Source organism: Narcine bancroftii, unplaced genomic scaffold, assembly GCF_036971445.1.
Source record: "Narcine bancroftii isolate sNarBan1 unplaced genomic scaffold, sNarBan1.hap1 Scaffold_65, whole genome shotgun sequence".
NCBI lineage: Eukaryota > Metazoa > Chordata > Chondrichthyes > Torpediniformes > Narcinidae > Narcine > Narcine bancroftii.
In genome coordinates, this window is record NW_027212168.1 from 532 (window position 1) to 21,839 (window position 21,308).

General features: G+C 41.1%; 1 long non-coding RNA gene across 1 annotated transcript; it reads right to left on the reverse strand.

Moving 5' to 3' along the window:
* Positions 1 to 9,038: 9,038 nt before the first annotated feature.
* LOC138751078 (uncharacterized) lies at positions 9,039 to 12,886 on the reverse strand. The gene is made up of 2 exons (XR_011349701.1): positions 12,802 to 12,886; positions 9,039 to 9,464 (listed from the first exon to the last, which is right to left on the reverse strand). It is a non-coding gene; the product is annotated as an uncharacterized lncRNA (long non-coding RNA).
* Positions 12,887 to 21,308: the final 8,422 nt, after the last annotated feature.

Genomic DNA, 21,308 nt, shown 5'->3' on the forward strand with positions numbered 1-21,308 from the left:
TCTAGATCATTAATGTATATAACGAACAACAATGGGCCCAATACAGATCCTTGAGGCACACCACTGGTCACCGGCCTCCAACCTGACAGACAATTATCCACTACCACTCTCTGGCCTCTCCCTTTCAGCCAATGTTCAATCCATTTGACTATCTCAAAATTTATACCTAAAGACTGCACCTTCCTAACTAACCTTCCATGTGGTACCTTATCGAAGGCCTTACTGAAGTCCATATAGACAACATCCACTGCGCTACCCTCATCCACATTCCTAGTCACCTCTTCAAAAAATTCAATCAGATTGGTCAAACATGACCTTCCTCCCACAAATCCATGTTGAGTGCTCCTGATCAGACCCTGTCTATCCAGATGTTTATAAGTACTATCTCTAAGAATTTTCTCCATTAATTTACCTACCACAGACGTCAAACTTACAGGCCGATAGTTGCCAGGCTTCCTCCTTGAACCCTTTTTAAATAACGGAACCACATGCGCAATGCGCCAATGCTCCGGCACTATCCCCATATCTAATGACATTCGAAAAATTACCGCCAGAGCCTCTGCTATTTCCTCCTTCACTTCTCTCAATCTCCTGGGGAAGATCCCGTCTGGTCCCGGAGACTTATCCACCTTTATATTCTTCAAAAGCCTTAAAACTACACCTTTTGTAATCTCTATATTCCCCATATTTACCCAATTTGCTTTTTTTATCCCACATCTCCCAATATCCTTCTCCTTAGTGAATACCGAAGAAAAGAAACTGTTCAATATCTCCCCCATTTCTCTAGGTTCCACACACAGTTTTCCACTCTGATTTTCTAAGGGACCAATTTTGTCTCTAGCTTTCCTCTTACCATTAACATATTTGTAGAACTCTTTTGGATTAGTTTTCACCCTGCTTGCCATAGTTTTCTCATACCTTCTTTTAGCTTTCCTAATTCCTCTCTTAAGATTCCTCTTACATTCAATGTATCTTTCAAACATCTCCTTAACTCCATGCTTCTTATATCTAATGTACGCCTCCTTTTTTCTTCGAACCAAGTTTCCAATATTCCTTGAAAACCACGGCTCTCTCAAACCTTTTGCCCCTCCTTTTAACCTAACAGGAACATAAAGCTTTTGCACTCTCAAAATCTGATCTTTAAAAGACTTCCATCTCTCTACTACATCCTGCCCATAAAACAAATTGTCCCAATGCACACCCTGCAAGTCCTTTCGCATCTCCTCAAATCTAGCTTTTCCCCAATCAAAAACCTCAATCCTTGGCCCTGATTTCTCTCTTTCCATAATGACATTGAAGCTGATGGCATTATGATCACTGGACCCGAAGTGCTCGCCAACACTAACCTCCGTCACTTGACCCATCCCATTTGCCAACAGTAGATCTAACACTGCTCCTTCTCTGGTCGGCACCTCTACATATTGTTGTAAAAAATTATCTTGCACACATTTCACAAACTCTAACCCATCCATTCCTTTCACAGAATGTGTTTCCCAATCTATATGTGGAAAATTAAAATCTCCCATAATTACAACCCTGTGCTTATTACAAATATCTACTATCTCCCTACAGATTTGCTCCTCTAGGTCTCGGTCCCCTCCGGGTAGTCTATAATACACCCCTACAAGTGTAACCTCTCCTTTCCTACTCCTCAGTTCCACCCAAATAGCCTCCGTGGATGTGCCCTCTAATCTATTGGTTCCTTTCTCCACGGTTGCTGCATATTCTGCTAAATACGTCCCGTAGTTTCTGGTTTTATTTCAATTCCACGTGCTCGTCAAAAGACTATTTATTCCCACCCTGTCCTTTAAACCACGTCCGTGACATATTCATGAAACAATTTGGAACAAGAATAATGGGGGGGGGGGGGGGTGTGGAATAGACTGGAGAATAATGAAAATACAAGAGATATTCATTTATCCGTCTGCAGGCAAGAACATTTATTATCACTGCTAATTATATTACAGCACAGAAACAGGCCAGTTCAGCCCTTCTAGTCCCATTGACCTATACCCAGCCCATAACCTTCCATACCTCTCTCATATATTAAAATCGAACCCACATCTATCACTCCAGCCAGAAGCTCAGTCCACACTCCCACCTCCCTCTCAGTAAAGAGATTTCCCCTAAACATTTCCCCTTTCAATCTCAATCCATGTCCTCTTATTTGAATCAACCCCTCATAATTTTAAATACCTCTATCAAATCACCCCTCAATCTCCTATGCTCCAGGGAATTAAGTCCCAGCCTGCTCAACCTTTCCCAGTAACTCAAACCCTGAAATCCCAGCAACATTCTCATAAATCTCCTCTGCACTCTCTCTATACTGTTGATATCCTTCCTATAATTCGGTGACCAAAACTGCACACAATATTCCAAATTTGGCCTTATACAACTTCAACATAACATCCCAACTCCTGTACTCAATACTCTGATTTATGAAGGCTAACATGCCAAATGCTTTCTTCACCAGCTTATCTACATGAGACTCAACTTTCAGGGAATTATGTACCAGAATTCCTAAATCCTTTTGTTCTACTGTACTCCTCACTTGTCTACCATTTAACATGTATGACCTGTTCTATCAAAATGTAGCACCTCACATTTATCAGTATTAAAGTCCATCTGCCATCTAACTCTCCTATATCCCACTGCAAGCTTTGATAACCTTCTTCACCATTCACACCACTACCAAACTTTGTATCATCTGCATACTTACTAATCCAATTTACCACCCTATCATAGATCATTAATATATATGACAAACAACAATTAACCCAGTACCAATCCCTGAGGCAGTCCACGAGTCAGTGGCCTTCAATTTGTAGGAGTTTAGAAACAGTTATTATTTTAATGGTAGGAGTTCTGAAACAGTTATAGAAGGTAGAAAGAAAAAGCAAGGAAAAAGCTAAAATGTTCTTTGTGTAAAATGGCACATGAAAAAGCAGAACAGAGTAAACAAGATAACAGAGGAATTTAAGCAGACATAGAAATATGCACGAACACACAAAGAGCTTGTTTAATAGGGGTTGGGGGAAGGAGGTGTGAGCACGGGATAAGAGAAAGTTGGAGTCAGTCAAGAGTCAGACGAATAGGGAAAAGTGCCAAACCAATCCAAGAAGGACAAACGTAAGACAAATGTAAGGGGAGGTGAAGTAAAAATTGTATAAAAACAAAGAGGCTTCCTGCCCTCGGGGTACTTTCCTGAGGTAAGGGGAGAGTACCCAACCTTGCAATGTTGTAAATATAAATAAATGTTCTTTGTTCTCAATTTTTGTCTCGAGCATATTTTGTGAACGCGAAGGCATTTCTCGCTCGTCCGGGATCACACTCCTTCCACTGACTGGCGCTTGTCTGAAGAGGGGTCGGTGCACCCCGGCTGATTTAGCCGGACTCCTGGTCGCCAAGTGGACGTAGTGAGTGATATCCGAGAAGAGACCTTGAGAACAAAGGACGGGACAGCCGTGCGAGTGACGTGCTGGGAAGGCTCAACAACCGGGTAAGACTGATTTATCCACCATGGGTGGGGGAGGGAGCAAAAAGAAAGGTCTGAGAATAGGACCGATTGATAGAATTCCCCCGGGAAGCTCATTGGGGAGGCAATTGATGAATTGGGGTGCGGGAAAGACCCGCGGGAAAGATAAAAAGAAAATGATCCAGTACTGTTGCCACGAGTGGCCTGAGAATCCAATTAAGGGGTCTTCAATATTTTGGCCAAAATACTGTTCGAATGAGGATTGGATATGTCAGGCACTGAATACGTGGCTTTATGAAAATAGACCCGATGACTCCAAGAGCAGGGATTACGCTGCCTGTTGGTTATTTGTAGAATCGAACCAAATGGTGATGACTACAAGGGATCTGGCAAAACCTAAGGAACAGGAGCCTTTGGCTTCTCTCCCTGAAAATTGGGACCCCTTGCAGGCATTACCTCCACCCTATCCTGAGCCGGCTCTTCCCTTGCCCTCTCCTCCCCGCCCGCTTTATCCCCTCCACGACTCAGTAATGAATATGGACAAGAAAATATGATAAGGTCTAGATTACAAGCTAAGAGCCCTCCGCCGCCTCTTACCCCCCAGGCATATAACCCAGGCTGTACGGGATTATCAGAAGAGCAGTGTGAAACCCTCCATGAGGAAGAAGCCAGGAAATTTGATTTGGGTCCTAGATGATGTAAAGGAGACCCCGCTTCACCAGGAGCCTGGGGACCGGACCCGTCCCAGGCGCACATGTGTCCACTTCGTGAAGTGCCTGGGGGGGGGGGGGGTCCAGGAGGTGCAATGGGATTTGTTAATGTTCCGCTAACCAGTACGGAAGTGAGGAATTTTAAATGAGAAATGAAATCTTTGATAGAGGACCCCCAAGCCAGTGCAGAGCAATTAGATCAGTTTTTGGGACCAAATATTTACACCTGGGACGAACTAATGTCCATTTTTAAGGCTTTGTTTACTCTAGATGAGAGGGGAATGATTAGACAAGCGGGAATTGGAGTATGGGATCGGGAACACCAAGGAGGTCCAGGAGCTGTGGCGGGAGAAGATAAGTTTCCCTTGGTGAATCCAAATTGGGATAAAGGAACTGCTGAAGGCCGAACTCGAATGGAAGAATATAGGGTTAATTTAATAAAGGGAATGAGAGAGTCAGTACCCAAGGGGCAAAATTTTAAAAAGGCATTTGAAGTCCCTCAGGGCCCAGAGGAGACTCCTTCAGCTTTCTTGACTCGATTGCGGGCGGAAAAACAGCAATATGGGGGGTTAGATATAGAGTCGCCGGTGGGGGAACAGTTAGTTTTGACAGGATTTGTTACAAATTCAGCCCCAGACATAAGAAAGAAACTCCAAAAGACTGAAAATTGGCACAAACAAGGATTATCACAACTTCTACAAATAGCCCAGAGAGCTTACGTTCAGAGAAGTGAGGATAAGCAGAAAGGAAAGGCGAAGATATTAATGCAGGCGGTAAAGGAAGTCGTAGATGGACAGCAGGGAAGTCAAAGACGCCGGATCAATGGTCCGGGCGGATGGATGGGAATGAAAGAGGAGGGCCAGGATTTGAAGGATGGGATGAACCATAGGGTCCCCGACCACGAGCGGGGTCCCAAGAGGTGGTCCCAACAAAGGATGGCAGACAGGACCCAAGGTTTGTTACTATTATAAAAGAGAAGGACACTTCAAGAGGGAATTCCCCCAGAGGGCTAGGGACACACGGTCCTATGCCCTGATGGAGGAGGAAGATTAGGGAAGTCAGGGTTTTCCCGTAAAGAGTGCCGTGCGGCTGCATGGAGAACCATTGGTAAACTTAAGCATTAGGACCCCACGAAGAGGACATGATCTATATGGTAGACTCAGGAGCAGCTCATTCTAGTATTCGAACCAAACCCAAAGGAACGGTGCCTAATGGAAAAGTAGTCATCTAGGGAGTCGGGGGATCTAATTTTGAAGTTCCAGAAGTAAGGGGCCTCAGGATACAAATGGGGAGAAAAGTAATATACTTGGAATATAATTATTACCTGCTTTACTTTTGGAGCCTTTTTTAAACAGCGGAAAAACATGAGTTATCCATTCCGCCGGCATCTTCCCCATGGCTAATGACATTTTAAATATTTCTGTCAAGGTCCCCACTATTTGTACACTAACTTCCTGAAGGGTCCTAGGGAATATATTGTCAGGACCCAGAGATTTATCCAACTTTATTCTCTTTAAAATAGCCAATACTACCTCCACATTAATCTGTATGTTATCCATGACCTCACTATCAGATTTCCTTACTTCACCTGGCTCAATATTCCTTTCCTTAGTAAATACTGAAGAAAAAAAATCATTTGAAATTTCCCCCATCTCTTCTGACTTCTCACATAGCCTACCCCTTTGATACTCAAGGGGCTCAATTTTATCCCTCACTATTTTTGTTATTTTTAATGCACCTGTAGAAACCTTTTGGATTTATTTTTTTTACCTTGCCTGCCAAAGCAGCCTCATATCTCCTTTTGACCTATTTTTTTTAACACTCCTCATATTCCTTAAGCACCTCATCTATGCCCTGCTGTCTATACCTGTTGTACACATCCCTCTTCCTCCAAACCAAATTCCCAATATCCTTTGAAAACCAAGACTCTGTACAGGTATATTTTCTAACCTTTTCTTTAATCCTCAGAGGGACATAACAACTCTGTACGCTCATAAATTCCCCCTTGAATATCCTCTATTACATCATTCCCTGAAAATAAATGATCCCAATTCATACCCTCTAAATCCTTTTGCACCTCCTTGAAATTTGCGTTATTCCAATCAAGTATTTCAACCTTAGGCCCACCCCTGTCCTTCTCCATAATTAACCTAAAACTCATATTATTATGATCACTAGATCCAAAGTGTTCCCCAACACAAACCTCTGTCACCTGACCCATCTTGTTCCCTGATAGGAGATCTAATACTGCCCATAAGCTGAGTGGTTTACTCAGCCAATAATTCACTTCACAAGAGATTAAGAATAAGTAAACAATGAGAAGCTGAAGGAACTCAGCAGGTCAGATAGGATCCACGGAAATAAATAGTTAGTCAACATTTTGGGTCAGGACCCTTTATCTCGATAAATTAGTCTGGGAATAATGATCTCGATAAAGCGTCTCAACCTGAAACGTTGTTCACTCAAGATGCCACCTTCTGCTTTTCTTTGTGTTTCTCATATTTAAGAAAAATATCAGGTTAGTGGGTCTGGAGTTGCTGGATTTGTGGTCATCACTGATGGGTTACTTCTTTAAAATACACAAGAAGTCCATAGCTGCCATGGAGTGATTTCAATTCATGTAACTGTTACGCAACCACCATATCTCTGCTGAGTTATCTTCCTGCACTTTCTGTATCTATCATCATGCATGGCAAATTTCCTCTCCTGACACAATTGCACCCAATATTCAATCTTAATTTTCCAGACCGCAGGGAGCAAATCTTCAAAGAAGTTATAAGTTCAACCCATCAAAAAGATTAATGACTGAATAACAGGAAAGCTTTCACTAGCAGAAGAAAGTTAAGGAGATAATTGCATTAATTTTCATGTTAAGCATCAATTAGATGACAACCATGACTTCAACCAGTGGAACTGACCTCCACCATTATAAAATGCTTCAATTGTCTGGTGATAGAACGTATCAAAGTGCATGTCCCAGAGACACTGGACCCATTTCAATTCACCTACAGACAGAACCATTCAATGAAAATACTATAGCCTTGTCCCTCCATTTCGACCTGACCCACCTGGAGAACGACACGTCACATGATGTCAGCTTGGTGCTTAATATTGTGACAGATTATAAATATATTTTTGGGAGATAAATTGGGGCAGGTTTTTTAGAGTAGGTCACATACAAACAGATCTCATTAAAATACTGGAGCTCTGCTCAAGCTAGACAGGCCGACACCAAGAGCTTTGCAAAAGCTTTGGAGAGTGCCCAAGAGATTTCATTAATGGATTGTTGCTTTGAAAAGCAACAGATGAAAGAACTCGAAGGAGTAAGTTCGGAGCCGCAGGCTGCCTGCGAGTGCTGCTTGCTGTTCTGGGAGGGTCATGTGGTTTTGTAAGTATAGAAGGAGTCAAACAGGCTTTTCTCTGAGAAACAGAGAGAGAGAGCAACAGCTCAGACTGGAACAGGACAAGCTGTCAAGCTTGTGGAAAAACCCAATTTGGAAGATGGGTTGTGAGTGCTAATCAAAGCACTTGTGGTTCATACAAGAGGAGAGGACTGGCTGCCTAATGTTTCATTTGAAATAAGAGAAATAAAAAGAAACTCTGTGGTGACCTGAAAGAGAGATTATCATCTGGAAAATCCTGATGGGGCAAGTTTCTTCAGAAAGACAATGAAGTGGCTGATTAAAAGGAATCAGTCATGGATGTCCTGGAACAACAAATATCTCTCTCTGAAAACTGACAAGAACCTTCCTGAGTGGTAACCATTTACCTTTCAAGCACCAAAACCTGGTGAACTTCATAAATGTTAAATTCTGTGCACAGTATAAGAATTGCCTGCAACCAGTAAATTTGGAGGAATGAGAAGTGCAAAGCTACCGGCCATTATTCTGTCAGCTTATATGGAGCTTTATCAAGAGTGTCCTGGCTGGCTGCTTCACAATGTGATATGGTTATTGTAGAGCATCAGAGCAGAGGTCAATGCACAGGACAATAAAAGCAGCAGAAAGAATCATTGCGATATCCCTCCCCCACCCCCCCCACCCCCATCGATGTGATTTACTGGGATCACTGTTTAAAGAGGGCTCCCTACCATCCTACACACAGCATCTTCCAGCTAGTCCTATCAGGGAAGAGAAAAACAGAAGCATTCAAGCCAGAAACACCAGTCTGAGGAATAACTTCTTCCCATGGGCAGTGAGACTGCTCAATGACTATTGAACTGCGAAAGCAACTCTCCGTGACTCTTAAATACTAATAATATTTATTTCATGTATATACTATATCTACTCATGTAATAGTCAATCCCATATAAAAGTAAACCTTCTCTGACCCAAAAATCACACATTTTCCGTATAATTGTGTGTAAAACCTGATTCCTTATTTTTGGTCCCAACCATCCACCAAGCTCCCAATAAACACTGCAAACACTTGCCTCGGCCGCTTGAGCTCCCAACTCCCTGACCATGGATCCTTGTGCTAACCGCCTGCCCATCTGAGTTTCTGATGCCCCAACTGTCCACCCATCCAAGCTCCTGGCACCCCAAACATGGATCTTCGCCCTGGATTCCTGCCCATCTGAGCTCCCAGTACTTCAATTGAGAACTGGCCACCCAGTCCCGGCCATCCAAGCTCCCAATGCCTCAAATGACGCATGCACTTAATGTGATTAAAAATTGTATCCATGTAAAAATCTACCAATCTAATTTGACCTGAAAAATTGGTCCCCAAAACTCAATTATTACAGGGTATATACAGTAAGTTATGTGTATAAGTCATTTGACTGTGGGTTTTTTTGCACTGTGGACCAAAGAACGCTGTTCGTCGGGTTGTACTGATTACAATCAGATGATAAATAAAATTGAACCACAGAACATATATTTGATTGCTGGTGCTGGACAAGTGGAGAGTTCTTCATGACGTGCCTTGTAGATGGTGGAAAATCTTTGGGATGTCAAGAGCTGTTACCCATCAGATGATATCCAATCTTTTGACTACCTCTTGTAACCACTGTGATTATGTGGCTGGTTCAACTGAGTTTCTGGTCTACGGTAACTTCCAGGATATTGATGATGGAAGACACACCACTGGTAATGCAATGGAATAGCAAGAGCGGATGATTGCATTCTCTCTTTTTGGTGGTGGTACAAATGTTACTTGCTTCTTCTCAGCCCCTGCCTGAATGTTGCCTAGGTCTTGCTGGATGCAGGCAATGGGGTGCTTCATTCACTGACAAGTTGCAAATGCAAGTGCAAACATCAGCAGACAGCTGCAGTTCTAATCTTAAAGTAGAAGGAAAGACATTAATGAAATAGTTGAGGATAGTTGGACCGAGAACCTTCAGACTACAATGATTTTGTAGAGTTGGAATGACTGACCTAGGATAACCACAACTATCTTCCTTTATGTGAGATATGAACACCCAATGAATGTTCCCTTTGATACCCAATAAACTGCTTTAACATGACACCTTCATGTCACTCTCAGTCAAATGCTGACCTGAATTCTTTGAATTCAGATCTTCGATCTACATGTGTACCAAAACTGTGATAAGGTTTGCAGCCAGTGGCTCTGAGGAAATCCAAATTTGGCACTTGTTCACATTTGACTGCCCAATTAATAATTGTTTCCATCATTTTATAGATGTTTGAGAGTTGAAAGATTGCATAGTAATTAGCCAGTTTGGAATTATCTTTAATTTGAGACCTTACCTGGCAATTTTCCATATTGTCTGGTGGATGCTGATTTCAAAATTATATTGAAATAGTTTGGCTAAAGGCATGTTGAGTGAACCAAATTGGCTGGAGACCGACTCCTCTGATGGTGCGAGTTGTGATAGATCAACCATTTAGAATTTACACCTGAATATCACTGCAAATGCTTCAGACTTTCCTTTAGCACTGCCTTGCTGTGCCTTGACATAACTGAGGATGTGGATGTTCTTGAAACGTCCTCATTTTGGCAGCTATTTAATTGACTACCACCATTCACGACTAGATGTGGGAGGACTACAGAGATTTTTTGGGACCTTAAATGTACAAAACCTTTTTTTAAAATTTTTGTTGTTATTTCTTGCAATTTTTTAAAGAAAAAAAATTACAGCTGTACAAAGTCAATACATATCTCAAGGTCATTACATTGTAGTTTATGGGTCAAACCATCTACAAAATACTGGTATGTACCTTTACATTTGGGTGGAAGTGGACTAGATTTTAGAAATGTGGAAGTCTAAAAGCTTTACATAACTGATAACCTCTGACAAGATCATTACTCAATACAATTCAATGGACAGGAACAGATGCAAAGGATTTCAGATTTATTGTCAGAGTACATACATGCGGGTGAGGCAATATTACTATTTAGTGGTATACGGCATATACATGTAAACAAATAAAGAACTGTAAATAGATAATGAATGTAAACAAACTGCAATGCAGAGAGAATTTTTAAAAAATCAATGAAGTACACAAGTAAGAGTCCTGAAATGAGTTTCTGATTGAGTTTGTTGTGAGGAGTCTGATGGTGGAGGGGTAGCAACTGTTCCTGAACTTGGTGGTATGAGTCTTGTGGCACCCAGACCTCTTTGTTGATGGTAGCTGCTCTCCAATGGCAGCTTTCCTTGTAGATGTTCTCAATAGTAGGGAGGATTTTGCTTGTGATGTCCTGGGCTGTGTCCACTACCTTTTGGAGGGCTTTATGCTCAGGGGTATTGGTATTCCCATCCAAGACCATGTTGCAGCCAGTCAGCACACATTCCTTCATGCATCTGTAAAAGTTTGCCAGGGTTTCTGGTGTCATACCAAACTTCCACAAGCTCCTGAGGAAATAGAGGTGCTGACATGCTTTCTTTATGATGCCATTAATGTGTTTGGTCCAGGAACAATCCTCCAAGATAGTGACTCCCAAGAACTTAAATTTCCTCACCCTCTCCACCTCTGATCCCCCAATGATCACTGGATTGTAAACTTCTGGCTTTCCCTTCCTGAAGTCAACAATCAGCTCCTTTGTGACATTGAGTGCAAGGTTGTTGTTGGTGCACCATTCAGCCAAGTTTTCAAACTCCCTCCTGTATGCTGACTCATTGTCTTGCTTTATACAACCCACTACCATGGTATTGTTGGCAAAATTGTAAAGGCAGAGTGAAGATACAGATAATTTACATCATTGTATTTAATTTAGATAATTTAATGTATTTGTGCTTTTATTTTTGACAATGTTTTGAATAATTTATAAAATACTCTACATATGGAAGTGTTTTTTTTTAACTTTACGCACAAAATGCCTGCTTAAATGCTATGACACCAGCATCCCAACTATTACAAATAGTTTTACCTGCAAGGCTGTGATCTCTGGTTTCTTTTATACCCCGCCACCCCAGTCTCTCTCCTTCCTAATCCCAATGTCTCCTTTCATCCAATTCTATCTCTTTCCCTGTGTCTCCTCCAGTTCTGCATTCACAGAGCCACCCCCTTCCCTGATCAATTCTCACCTTTCCTCTCCTGCCCTATTATCACCAATTATCTCCTTTTGTCTGTTGACCTCTGCTCCTCCCCAGTCTTTTTTTTCAGATGCAGGCTTACTTTTTCTCATACCTTGAAATGGGCTCAGATCTGAAATTTTGAAAGACCTGCTGAGATCCTCCAGATTTTTGTGTTTTCATTACAGGTTATTTCTTTTCTCTGTTTGCGTTGGTCATTGATCAGTTTTGCTCTTTCTCCACTACCATGGCATGGCATCCTTGATCTACCTGCATTTCATGGTTTTTACATTCTTTTATGTTTACTTTTTCTCGTCTTCATCTCACAACTTTTAGATTTCTTTATATTATCTCTCTCACGGTCTCCATTCATCTATCAACCAGATTACTTCATCAACAGCAAACCTATCAGAGATATTTATTTTTTTCTCCAATATCCTCTCTGCAAATTAAAACAAACATTTTCTCTTTCCCTGAACTAGACAGAGTCTTAAAAATTAACATTGACATATTATCCCACAGCTGGTACCTGGCCTGTTAAGTGTTTTTATTTCAGACTTTGATGAAGGGCTCGTCTGAAATGTGAACTACGTATCTTTATCTTTGCTGCATAAAGTACACTGGCCTGCTGCATTGTATTTATTCTCAATCAATCATGGTGTCTGCAGTCTTTTGAGTTTTATTCTGAATCCAAACTTGATAGTGAAGCTATCTGTTTCTATTGATTAGGACTGCGCAATGGATGTTCGTGTAGTGCAGTTTGATCTAATTTTGGGTTTCCTCCCCAAAGCTTATTTTGGAGATCTTGTCCATCATGTACATGTGTGATATCTGGTCGAAAGTCTTCTGGTCTCAGTTCACCTCCCTATCCTGCATATTGGCAATGGTATCTCTGAACATTGCGAAGCTGTCAGAGACTGGAACCATACAGGTTTAGTCTGAGTGAATCACTTGCCCCAGGGCAGATTTGACTCAATTGGAAATGGCTTTGAACAGAATTTTGTAGTCAACATTTAAATCAACCCAAAGGAACTAAACTGATAATTATCCAAAAATTAGTCAAACCCTAAATACAACTGTGGAGTTCTTATTATCTGTTAGGTGCAAGAACTTCTACCCTTAGCCTGTGGCGAACCACTTACCAGCAAGCAAACCAGCTCCCAAAATGGCAGATGTGCTGTGAAAAATGCGGGAAGTTACGCATCCAACACAGGTTTTTATCTGGGCTGATGACATCACTGATTATGTAATTTCATGTCCCTGTGACAAAATCAGTGATGTATATAAGCCCAACATGCAAGCCTGGAGGTGCCAGTCTTGCACTAGACTCCACAGCGTATACATCAACTCAACAAGATGTACATTGATGTCCATAATAGCTACAAGCCTATATAAATAATTAAAGCATTATATAAGGGGCCATTGGCGAAAGTGACAGTAAATGGATATATATCAAAACAATTTAACCTAAGCAGGTCAACAAGGCAGGGATGCCCACTATCTCCCTTATTGTTCGCATTAGCCATAGAACCACTAGCAGAACTGATAAGAACAGAAAATAAAATAAAAGGGATAAAAATAAAAGACAAGGAATATAAAATCAGTCTATTTGCAGATGACGTTATAATATACTAAACAGAACCAGAAATATCAATAAAAGAATTACATAGGAAATTAAAGGAATATGGAGAAGTGTCGGGGTACAAGATTAACGCAAATAAAAGTGAAGCAATGCCAATGAATAATGCGGATTTCTCAAAATTTAAGAAAGAATCACCATTCAGATGGCAAACACAAGCAATGCGATACTTAGGTATACAAATAAATAAAAACCTCGGCCATCTATATAAACTCAATTATTATCCACTAATGAAAAAATTACAAGACGAAAGAGCACACATGTCAAACTCTGGCCTGCGGGCCAAATTTGGCCCGCGATATAATTATATTTGGCCCGCAAGATCATTTCAAAAATGTATTAGAGGTGGCCCGCCCTGCAGTGAGAGCCGATGGTGTTTTTTGGTAATGTCACCCCCACCATCCTCCCCCTTCATTGCACATCCTTCCCCATTGTAACACGAGAAATTGTAACACGAGAAGTCTGTCGATGTTATCAGCCGGCAAGCCAGTTGGAAGGCTCCCCGCACAACCAGTCACTTCTCCCACCTGTCGAGCAGTGCGGTGGATTGGCGAGCGCCTGTGATTTCCTGTCGGCGCGACGGGCATGGCAGGCTGCAGACGGCCCCCGGGCAGTGCGAGCCCCGCACGACTGGCACCGGACGGCCCTTCCACAGCACGAGCGTACTTCTCCTGGTCGCCATGGCCTTCAGCGCTTGCACCCGCGCGGACCCCAGGGACGGCTGGTTTGGCTCTGCACGTGAAGAGAGAGATGGTGGCTGTCCACAAAGGCTGATCGGCAGCGCGCTGGGCCTGAGTGGGTGGGTAAGCAGGGATGGGCAGAGGGTGTAGGTGAGGAGTAATGGGCAGGGGAAGTTATGGTGGTGCAAGGGGCAGTTAGAGGGAGGGATGAGTAGAAGGAGGGGTGGATAGGGAAGAGGTAAAAGGGGAGGGGCAGGGAGAGTAGGGGAGGGGTGATTAGAGGGTGAGAGACGGGTAGAGGGAGGAACAGGTTGAGGGGAGAGGCAGTAGAGTATGGGGTGGGTAGAGGCAGAGCGAGTGGAGTGAGGGGTGAGTAGAGGTTGGGTAAAGGACTGGTCAGGTAGAGGGATGGTGGGTCGAGGGTGAATAGAGGCCTAGAGCCTGAGGAGTGAGCAGGAAATGCTGAGTCCTGATGCAGGCCAAAATGGACACAGCCTGTGAATGCTGACTACATCTCCACAGGGACCAAATATGTTTCCCTCAGGTCAAGCAAAGGGTGAACTTGAGCTACCTACTCCTGACCTGTAACATTATCCTCCTAAAGTTATATCCTAAAGTTTAACATTACATATGTTGAAAGAAGAGAAAACATGCAGATGTTGTTGAAAATTTTCAATAAATATTTAGTTCGGCCCTCGATTTAGTCCAAGTTTTTAATTTTGGCCCTCCGTGAATTTGAGTTTGACACCCCTGACTTAGAGCATTGGAAAGACTTACCACTAACACTGATAGGAAGGATAAACTGTATTAAAGTGAACATTTTCCCAAGGATACAATACCTATTTCAGACATTACCAATACGCTTAACAGAGAAATTCTTCAAGGAGTTAAAGAAAAGAATAAGGAAATTTTTTATGGAAAGGGGGGAAACCGAGGATAGCACGAGATAAATTAACAGAATGGTATAAACAAGGAGGCTTACAACAATCAAACTTTAAAAATTATTATAGAGCCACACAATTAAGATACCTATCAGATTTTTATCAAACAAGGGAAAAGCCAGATTGGACTAGATTAGAACTAGATAAAATAGGGGAGAAGATATCTGAACATATATCATATAAATGGGATGAAAAATAGGTACAACGTAGGAATTCTCCAGTATTGCATCATCTGCTCACCATTTGGAAGAAGATTCATGTAGAAAGGAATAAAACAAATTACCAACTACCAAAACTAATACTGACGCAAAATCAGCTAATCCATTTTACAATAGATAACCTTTCCTTTACAGAATGGGAGAAAAAAGGGATCAAAAGAATAGAGAATTGTTTTTCGGGAAATAAATTATTATCCTTTGAACAAATGAAGGATAAATATAATATAACTCACGATACAATGTTGGCATACCACCAACTGAAATCCAACTTGGAGGACAAATTGGGAAACAGTCTGAGGTTACCAGAAGGAAGTAATTTTGAATATGTGATTACAGACACAATGATAATCAAAAAATTTGTAACAAACATGTATATTAAACTACAAGAAAAGGAGAACAAGGAAACAAATGGTAAAACTAAACAAAAATGGGAACAAGATCTAAACATAAAGATAAAGAATGAAACATGGGAGAAGTTATGCTCCGGAACTATGAGAAATACAATAAACACGAGGTTACGTATGATACAATATAACTGGATACACAGGCTATACATTACACCTCAAAAGTTAAATAAATGGGACCCAACAGTATCAGACAGATGTTTTCGCTGTAAAAAGGAAATGGGAACAATAATTCATGCAATTGGACATGTGAGAAAGTGAAAAAATTTTGGGAAGATCTAAACCAGATATTAAATAAAATCACAAAAAGCAATATACCAAAAAACCCAGAGATCTTCCTCCTAAGTAATATAAAAAACAAAGAATTTGGACTCGATTTGGATGGAGCACAAAAAAGATTTGTTATGATAGCCCTAGCTGTAGCAAAAAGATGTATTATGTCAACCTGGAAATTAGAAGATAACTTGAGAATACAACAATGGTATATAGAAATGAATACATGTATTCCATTAGAAAAAATAACATATAATTTAAGAAATAATATTATAATATTTGAACAAATATGGGAGCCATACATGAAACACAATAGAGAAAACCTACCGGGGACATCTACCACCTAAAATGACAGAAGGAGAAGATAATGGAAAGAACTGACTCAGTGGAATTTCTTGTTTATTTTTATTGAGTGACAACATTGTTTGACGGGTTTAATGTATCTTATATTCTGAACTTTAAATAAATGGGAGGGGAGGTGAGGGAGGGAGGGAGGGGAGGAGGGAAGGGGGGAGAAAACGATACTGTATATATTTAAGAAGGAAAATGTATGTATCTTGATCAATATGGTTTATAGTGTGAAAAATAAAAAATTTTTAAAAAAAGCCTATATAAATAATATAGTGGATCAATTATGAAAAAAAAATTTTCCATTAAGAGCAAGATATTTAAATTTATAGATGTGGGCAGCAGAAGAGCAAGTAGGAATCATGATCAGAGATTCAGCAATGCCTGATGAAAGGCTATTGACCTGAAATGTTCACCTTTCTAGACGCTGCCTAACCTGCTGAGTGTCTCTAGGATTTACTGATTTATTTCAGTGCTCCATAAGGGTTTGTGTTAGAATTTTGACTGTTCATCACGTAGTGACTCTGAGAGGACTCTTTTTTGCTTCACTTTCTCCGAGTAAGATGCTATGTCCCATGTTTACCAATGACATAGGTGAGCAGAGCATTGTAAGCAATATAGATAGATAAATTTAGTTATTACAAAGTTAAGAAATAAAGCAAATGGGCAAGAAAATAAGATTCATAACCAACATTTTGGGCTTGAGCCCTTCATCAAGATAATGTATACTGTTTGACCTGCTGAGTTTCTCCAGCATTGTGTTTTTACTTTTTAAGAAAATAAGATTATCCATTTTTGATATAAAATCAAGGAACATGATAACCCTAACCCAAATGCTATAAATCTGGAAGTGGTGATGGCCTGAAGAAATATAGAGTCAGAGGGATATCGCAGGGAAACAGGGCCTTCTACCACCCAATTCTTTACACTAGTTTTATCCTCACCTATTTTATCCCTCTCATGTGCCAACCCCTTCTCTTCCAGATTCCAAATGGGTGGAGAGAATGAAAGAAGATGCAGCATTTGAAAGGAAAGCACAGCAAATGTGAATTGCACAGATACAGTGTAGTTAATATTGATAGGCTCTGGACCATTAATGAGCCATAGAGCAGCACACCAGATAAGGAGGCTCATCAGCTCACTGAATGTACATGTACCTTCAACCACCCAATTGCACAAATCCTTTGTTAACCTTTTTTTAAATTTTCCCACATTCTCATCAACTGCCCCCAGATTCCACCACTTTCCGACAAATAAGGGGAAATTTAAACCAGTTAATTAATGTGATACATGATTTTGGGATGTGGGAGAAAACAGGAAGTCCCAGGAGAATCCATGTGGTCATTGTGAGAACATGCAAACTCCACACAGACAAAATCCAAGGTTAGGATTGAACCTGGGGAGTCCAGAGCTGTGAGATAGTGGCTCTGACAGTTGTGCCATATGCTGCTCACATAGAACCAAGTGATCCATGTAAAAAGATGATTAAAATATAGGTGCAGAAAAAACAAATGGAATATTGCCAATTAAATCCAGATTACAAGTGAAAGTTTTGCTAGAATGATTTAATTATGATGAGGTGAGTTTACACAAACTAGTAAATCATGGAAACAGGACCTTCACCCCATCTTGCCCACGCTGACCAAAATTTCCCACACACACTAATCCCACCTGCCTGTGTTTGGCCCATATCTCTACTTATCCCAACCCATCATATATCCATCGATTTTCTTAAACATTGCAAATAGTACCTGCATCAACTACTTCCTCCAGCAGTACATTCCATTCACTCATCACTCTCTGTGTGAAAATGTTGCCCCTGATGTTCAAGTTCAATCCCTCCCCCTTTACCTGAACCTTAAAAATTGGTCTACAAATTTTGACTATTACATGCATATTTTCTTTTCTTTGGCTTGGCTTCGCAGACAAAGATTTATGGAGGGGTAATGTCCACGTCAGCTGCAGGCTCGTTTGTGGCTGACAAGTCCAATGCGGGACAGGCAGACATGGTTGCAGCGGTTGCAAGGGAAAATTGGTTGGTTGCGGTTGGGTGTTGGGTTTTTCCTCCTTTGTCTTTTGTCAGTGAGGTGGGCTTTGAGGTCTTCTTTTTTTTTTAAATTTTTTATTTTTCACACCATAAATCACATTAGCCATGATATACACTATTTCTTTTTCACACATATACAGTGACTTTTTCTCCCCCCCCCCCCCCTCCCTCCTCCCAAGCCACCCCCCCCACCCCCCCCTCATCCATTTTAGGAATACAATCTAGGTTGCATTAAGCCAGTCAGACAATGTTGTCATTCAACAAAAATACACCAGAAATTCTACTGAGTCCATTCTTTTCTTTCCTTCTCCTTCCATCAACTTAGGTAATGTTTGTCCCCGGTAGGTTTTCGCTATTGTATTTAATGTAAGGCTCCCATACTTGTTTGAATATTTCAATATTATTTCTTAACCTATATGTTATTTTTTCTAATGGAATACATTTATTCATTTAAATTTAGTAGTTTCTTCCTTTTAATTTGGTTATGTATTCCATTAATATTTAAAGTCATATAGTTCAGCGTAGCCATTTTATATTTTGTTTATCTTCTCTTTCCGTTTTTCCATCATTACCTTTCCTCCTTTTCCATTTCTGTTTTCTTATTTTCAACTCTTTATAAGACAACATTCCTACAACATCCAACATTTTCCTTATTCTCCTATTTCTATCTTCTTTATCCCCAATCTCCCCTTCCCCTCCTGAGTTGTCCTTTATCCCTTGTCGGACAACCACATCTCCCCTCTCCATTTGGATTTGCGAATCCACTCGCAAGCGTCAACTGATTTTGCAGTGACCGCTATTTCCCCCCAACCAGCCCCCTCCAGAAAAGATTTCACTTTTCATATGTCACAAAGGTCACTCTTTTAATTCCCTCCTTATTCTCTCTATTCCATTACCTTCCCTTATTAATTCTTGTCTATACTATCTATATTTTCCTCTAAGTACAGATACATTCACGTATGCACATTGTCTCTATTCACTCTTATACCTCTTTACCCGCATACATATCAATCGTGATCATTTTTACTCTCATTACCCGTCTTCATCCCTCAGTCTATTTTTGTAATTGTTCTGCAAATTTTCATGCTTCTTCTGGATCAGAGAATAGTCTGTTTTGTTGTCCTGGAATAAATATTTTCAATACCGCTGGATGCTTTAGTATAAATTTATACCCTTTCTTCCATAAAATCGCCTTTGCTGTATTGAACTCTTTTCTCTTCTTTAGGAGTTCAAAACTTATATCTGGATAAATGAAGATTTTTTGCCCTTTATACTCCAGTGGTTTGTTGCCCTCTCTTACTTTTTCCATTGTCTTCTCCAGTACCTTTTCTCTTGTAGTATATCTTAGGAATTTTACTGCAATAGATCTTGGTTTTTGTTGTGGTTGTGGTTTAGAGGCCAATACTCTATGTGCCCTTTCTATTTCCATTTCTTGCTGTAGTTCTGGACATCCTAGGGTCTTAGGGATCCACTCTTTTATAAACTCCCTCATATTCTTGCCTTCTTCATCTTCCTTAAGGCCCACTATCTTTATGTTATTTCTTCTGTTATAATTTTCCATTGTATCTATTTTTTGAGCTAGTAGTTCTTGTGTCTCTTTAGTTTTTTTATTAGATTCCCCCAATTTCTTTTTTAAGTCTTCTACCTCCATTTCTGCTGCTACTGCCCGCTCTTCCATCTTGTCCATTTTCTTTCCCATTTCTGTTAAGGTCATATCTATTTTATTCATTTTCTCTTCTGTGTTGTTTATTCTTTTTCTTAAATCCTTAAATTCCTGTGTTTGCCATTCTTTAAATGACTCCATGTATCCTTTAATAAGAGAAAGTACCTCCTTTATCTTGCCTTTCTTTTCTTCTTCTATTTCACTGTACTCTTCCTCTTCCTCTTCTTCTTCCTCTGGGTTGGCCATCTGTTGTTTCTTTGTTGCCCTTTCCTTCTCTTCTTTCTTGTTTCTATTGTCTTCTGTGGTCTCTTCTTGCTGCAGGTGTTCTGCAGCTGTCGTTGCCGGCTGTGGAAATCGACTCCCCAGCTGGTCCCCCCTCCCGTCGGTGTGTTTTTTTTCATGCGCGGTTGCGCACTTTTACTCGGCTCAGCGAGCCATTTTTGTAGTCCATTATTTACCGACCTGAGGGAGCGGGTTTCTCTCTCCGCAGCGGGCCTCTTCGAACTGGTAAGGCCTTCACCTTTTTCCTCCGTTGTCTTCTCTTCCTCTCTTCTTACCGTTGCTTTCGATTTTTCTTTTTTTGTCGCCATCTTCTTTCCACCTTTATACTCACTTTTCTGTAACTTTTATTTCTGTGCCTTTGTGTTTTCCTTTGTTATTCCCGACTTTTCTGGAGAGGGCTGGAGTTCACTGTCCGGCCACTACTCCATCACGTGACTCCTCCCCAGGTCTTCTTCAAAGGAGGTTGCTGCCCGCCCAACTGTGAGGTGCCAAGATGCACAGTTTGAGGCGATATCAGCCCACTGGCAGTGGTCAATGTGGCCGGCACCAAGAGATTTCTTTAGGCAGTCCTTGTACCTCTTCTTTGGTGCACCTCTGTCTCGGTGGCCAGTGGAGAGCTTGCCATATAACACGATCTTGGGAAGGCGATGGTCCTCTATTCTGGAGACGTAACCTACCCAGCGCAGTTTGATCTTCAGCAGCAAGAATTTGATGCTGTCAGCCTCTGCCATCTCGAGTACTTCGATGTTGGAGATGAAGTCGCTCCAATAAATGTTGAGGATGTAGCGGAGACAACGCTGGTGGAAGCATTCTAGGAGCCATAGCCCATGATTCGGAGCTGAACAGGAGTGTGGGTATGACAACGGCTCTGTATACGCTAATCTTTGTGAAGTTTTTCAGTTGGTTGTTTTTCCAGACTCTTTTGTGTAGTCTTCCAAAGGCACTATTTGCCTTGGCGAGTCTGTTGTCTATCTCATTGTCGATCCTTGCATCCGATGAAATGGTGCAGCCGAGATAGGTAAACTGGTTGACCGTTTTGAGTTTTTTGTGCCCGATGGAGATGTGAGGGGCTGGTAGTCATGATGGAGGACCTCAGTTTTCTTCAGGCTGACTTCCAGGCCAAACATTTTGGCAGTTTCCGCAAAACAGGACAT